The sequence below is a fragment of the Chlorocebus sabaeus genome, chromosome 25 (assembly GCF_047675955.1).
Source record: "Chlorocebus sabaeus isolate Y175 chromosome 25, mChlSab1.0.hap1, whole genome shotgun sequence".
Classification (NCBI taxonomy): Eukaryota; Metazoa; Chordata; class Mammalia; order Primates; family Cercopithecidae; genus Chlorocebus; species Chlorocebus sabaeus.
The window spans coordinates 6948976-6954393 of NC_132928.1; the positions used below are offsets into that span (position 1 = coordinate 6948976).

Sequence of the window (5418 nt, forward strand, 5' to 3'; positions counted from 1 at the left end):
CTGACACATATCCTTTGATATCCTGGATATTTGTTTGACATTAGGAAATCTAGCATGCTGTACTACACTTGCATAAGAACCATACTTCACCCTCCTGCTTCACCCCAGGTCTAAGAGGAAGCCTGTGACAAGCTTACAAGGAAAGACCCTTTAAATGTGGTATCTCCTTTCCCCAGCCCAAAGCTCATGAAGTGAACAACAGCAGGTTCAGTTCTGTACCTCCAGCACTTACTACAGTAATGGCCTGACAGGTTCTTCCTGTGTAGTGCACAGACAAAACCAATTCACTGAAACTACAATATTGCAGTAGAAAAACAGTTTAACACAGAGGCTGCCAACCAGAAGGACTGGAGTTATTACTCAAATAAGTCTCACAGAGAACTCAGAGACTGGAGTTTTTATGGATAGTTTGGTGGGGGGAGGGGCTAGGGAATGTGTGCTGCTGATTGGTTGAGAATGAAATCATAGGGGTGTGAGGAACCGTCCTTGTGCACTGAGTCTGCCTCTGGATGGGGGCCACATGAAATGTTGAGTGATGAATCACAAATCTGGATAGATTAGTTGGTTTCCAGGGTGCAACCATCTGAAAGACATCTCAAAAGACCAATCTTAGGTGCTACAATAGTGATGTTATCTATAGGAGCAACTGGAGAAGTCATAAATCTTGTGACCTCTGACCACATGACTCCTGAGCAGTAAGGGATTATAGAAACGATGCTTACATTTTAGCAGAATTCAGGCCCTTCCCATAATCTAGTGGCCTTCCATCAGTTTTACAAAGGCAGCTTCAGTCCCTGAGCAAGGAGGGAGTTAGTTTTAGGGAGGGAGGGACTATTATAATTCTTGCTTCAAAGTTAAACAATAAACTAAATTCCTCCCATGGTTAACTTGGCCTCAGTCAGGAATGAGTGAGGACAGCCAGTCCATGAGGCTAGAGGCAAGAGGGGGTCAACCATGCCAGGCTTCTCTCACTGTTATAATCTTTGCAAAGGAAGTTTCACTATTTGGCTTTATTGTGCACATAGCATAATAAACTTAACTACATTTTATTTGAATACCTACTATGTGCCAAGCTTATACCTTATCTTGAAACCTCAAAGCCTTGCTCTTCTCTGTTGCCATAAAACCTCCATTGAAGATGAGAAAAGTGAAGCTTTGTGAGGTTAAGTGACTGTATCACAGTGGTGTAAGGGAACAGGGAACAGTTCAGTTGGACTAGAACCAATTCCCCCTTGCAGTCTGCTGTGCACCTGCCTTCATGGAGGCCCTCAATGAAGGATTGTGACTTTTGAACTATGTATCTGAGGATTGAAGAACTAACAGAGGAAATGGTCCCTATATTCATCAAGTTCTTCATATTATGCAAAACATCCAGAAGAGTGTAGACAATTTGGTTTTAAGAGAACAAAAGCATAAAATACCAGGGTTGTTAACTTTTAAGGTCATATGATCACTATTTTAGATAGGATTGGACATATTCTGGATAGATTTTTTTTTTTAAAAGACTTCTATAGAAGCAGTTTCCATCTTTTTACTTTAGGTAACCTTACCTAACAGGAATCCATCAAACCTCTCTGATTCTTTTTCTCTTGTTCTGTCTTTATGGAAGCTGCTAAACACCTGTCATCGTTTTCTGCAGATCATTTTTTTTGATCGTCTTCAAGTCTTCTTCCTTCGCCTTTTTCATAATTTTAGTTTTCCTTGCCTACCTTTGTAGCGCTTATGTATACTCTCTAGGATCGAAATGAACTTCAGAGTCTAACCAACTTGATATTTCACACTTTTAGCCTCTTCTCAGATGAAGACAGCAACTTAAAGGTGGAGGGGATTAACCCAGGGTTGTTTTGTTGGAAGAGCTGAAAACCCCAGGCCAGTTCAAGGAGATTGGATCTAACCTCTGGACTAAATGTTTGAGCCCACTCTGCTTTCTTTGCTCATATGGTCTTTCTTCAAATACATGGGGCAAAAATACAGTCTGGACTGGAAGTGTTTGAGCTGGGGGAAAACCCTCAAAATTCATGTATCAACTTAAAGGATCGCACACACCAAATCCAAAGCATTTGGAACATGGTTTCGCATTGGAGGGTATTGCATGGGTCTAGATCGGGAAACTGAATGGGGCCTCTGAAATGTTGGAAAGCTGGGGGAGAGGCAGAGTGTTTTTCTCTAGCAAGTGGCTTTATTTTCTGGAAGGATGCCTGGTGATGCCGGTGAGCCTTCCTGGGAGGGTCTAGGACTGTTAGAAAACAATCTCTAGGGCATTGAAAAGCCAGAATGTATTCCTCTTCCTTACAGCCTAAGGTGTTGAAAAGTTCGGAGAGTTGAAAAATACACATGTGCAGGTACTTGCTCTCTCTAGAGATCAGCTTGTGTCAGGGGAAGGGAGAGGAATGATGACGACTGGCAATGACTGGAGGGAGATGGGATTAGAGAACTTCAAAAACTTCTCTTTCTTACTACTTTGTTACTTGATGACCAAGTAACTCAGAGTAAGTAGTCCTGGGACTAAGGTATTCAAGGATCCCAAATGGCTTTGCCAAAAGGCATTCAGTGTGTTAGTAAAGGGCTAATACTTTTGCGATAATATGGGTATTTTTCTTGCATCAGTGGGTCCCATGTCCTCAAGGCACTGTGAACACTTCACCCCCACAGCAGTGCTAGCAGTAGATATCCTGACCACAGAAGGCCAAAATAATTAACAAAGTATGAGGGTGTTGAGTGTGTTTTCCTAGATCTAAAATATTGCAAGCCAAAACAGAAAGTCTTACAGTTGCATCACTCCCAAAGCGAACTCAGTTTAAGAAACATATTCCTTGTAGTGGTTCACACCTGTAATCTCTGCACTGTGGGAGGCCGTGGCGGGTGCATCACTTGAAGCCAGGTGTTCGAGACCAGCCTGGCCAGTATGGCAAAATCCCATGTCTACTAAAAATGCAAAAAATTAGCTGGGCGTGGTGGTGGGCACCTGTAATCCCAGCTATTTGGGAAGCTGAGGCAAGAGAATCACTTGAACCTGGGAGGTGGAGGTTGCAGTGAGCTGAAATCAAGCCACTGCACTCAACCCTGGGCGACAGAGGGAGACTCCCTTTCAAAAAAACAAAAACAAAAACAAAAACACCACCACCAACAACAACAAAGAAAAAGAAAAAAAAGGAGATAAATTCCCTGGCTTTAAAGAGCTTGTTGGGGAGATATTTAATTTCATCTCAACGAACGCTGTGCTTACTGCTTGTCAGGCACAGTACTGACTCCGGGGAGACCCAGAGATGAAAGAGACTTTCTCTGGCTATTACAGTTTACTTAGTGGGAGCCAGATTAAGAATTAACTTAAACGCAAGGTCAGAGGACTCTGGGTCCCTAACCTGCACCATCTAACAGAAAGATAAACGAGAGCTGCAGACTCTGGGTCCCTAACCTGCACCGTCTAACAGAAAGATAAATGAGAGCTGCAGATGGGAGCCACAAATGTAACCTAAAATTTTCTAGTAGACCAATTAAAAAAAATACAGTTAATTGTAATTATACAATTTTTAATAATTATTTTAATTACAGTATATTTTATATAATCCAATATATTTCAACATGGAATCAATTCAAAAATTACTAGTGAGATGGCTTACATCCTGTTTCGGTTCCAAGTCTTTTAAATTCCATGTGTATTTTACTCTTTCAGGACATCGCCATTTGGACTAGCCACATTTCAAGCACCCAGCGGCCACACGCGGCTTGTGGCGTCTTTACACACAGTCCTTTATCAAGCTCTGGCCCTTAGATCTGGGAAGAGAAATCCTGGGTTGGAAAAATTCATGTGGTCAGAAAAAAGGCTGTTGGCACTTTCCTCTGGTGACTCTGTAGTCACGCGGCATTGAGGAATTCAGGGAAAACACGGAGTCAGAAAGGCTGCAAACACTGGCTTCCCAAGCAACCCGGGACTATTTTTGGGAGTCGCCTCGGAAGGGGGCAGGACCTTGGAGCCAGACCGGGCTGTCGGGCCTGGGCTGCCACGTGTCAGCCAGGGGGCCACGCTGGCCGCGCTCTCGGCCCTGGCAGGGCGTGGAGAAGCGCAGCCGCCGGCCTCCCGGGAGGCGATGGGGAGCGGTGCCACAGCGCCGCCCGCTGGCCACGCACCGTAACGGCAGGCGCGGCGCCGCCACGACCCGTCCTGTTAGCCAGCAGCCGAGTTCACTGCCAAGGCCGCCGCCTCCACTTGGTTTTCATTGAGGGAATGGTGCCTGTGTGCAGGGCGTTAGCCTCAAGCCTCCATTTCCGGTACTCCGGCCTGCAGGTCCGGGTAATACTGGAGCTGCCGGGCCAGTTTCCCCCTCCTCCTACCCTTGCCTGCTTCTTGTTGGGGGTCCAGGATTTTCTCCTCCGGGTCACTTCTAATGCACATTAAGGATGCTCATCATTTGCATTTCAGGAGAACTAATGTTTAACTCTGCTAGGCGTAACGTTTTCGGAAATCACGTTTTCCATTTTGGACTCTATTCTGTATTTAAATACTATGGACTAAAATAAAAGCAAGCCGACAGTAGGCCCCAGCGAGGATCGAACTCGCGACCCCTGGTTTACAAGACCAGTGCTCTAACCACTGAGCTATGGAGCCCACGTGAAACGTTGCTTCTAGGAATTCAGAGATCTTACCAACAGCATTGGTTTACCTGGCGGTCTGTGAGAATTTGACCCCATGCATCTACTATCAATGGTAGTTATAAAGGCTATGAAATGATAGAGAAAAGTGCTTACAACATGATGACAAATGTAAAACATTGAAGCCTCGAATCATATGTTTGTGATTACAATACACTAAATCATACCTAACTTACGTATACAGACAAGGGCTGGGAGGGAAAGTGCAAAAATGAAATGGTGTTCTGGTCATATTTTCAGTGGGGTGTTTCCTCTCAATAAATCTTTCAATCTTGCTTCCTTGATAAATTGTATCAAGTTTGGTACTTTCAGGGAAGTGGGAAGTTATGGGGGGGTCTTTGTTCTCATAAACTAAGTTACTGATTTGGGATGAATTAATTGCTTCAACACATATTTACTGAGTACTCAAATAATGCTAGATGAGGCAGAATGAACAAGCAAAGCTCTGCCTCTGCTTTGTTTTTCCTTCCTTCCTTCCTTCCTTCCTTCCTTCCTTCCTTCCTTCCTTCCTTCCTTCCTTCCTTTATTTCTTCTTTCTTTTTTCTATTTCTTTTCTTTTTTTGAGACAGAATCTCGCACTGTCGCCTGGGCTGGAGTGCAATGGTGTGATCTCAGCTCACTGCAACCTCCGTCTCCCGGGTTCAAGCCATTCTCATGCCTCAGCCTCCCAAGTAGCTGGGACTACAGGTGTGCACTACCACGCCCAGCTAATTTTTGTGGTTTTAGTAGAGACAGGGTTTCATCATTTTGGCTAGGATGGTCTGGATC

The 5418-nt window shown here is 44.4% G+C and overlaps 1 non-coding gene across 1 annotated transcript; it reads right to left on the reverse strand.

The window, feature by feature from the left end:
* Positions 1-4533: 4533 nt before the first annotated feature.
* Positions 4534-4606, reverse strand: TRNAT-UGU (transfer RNA threonine (anticodon UGU)). The gene has a single exon. It is a non-coding gene; the product is annotated as a tRNA-Thr (tRNA).
* Between the last annotated feature and the right edge of the window lie 812 nt (positions 4607-5418).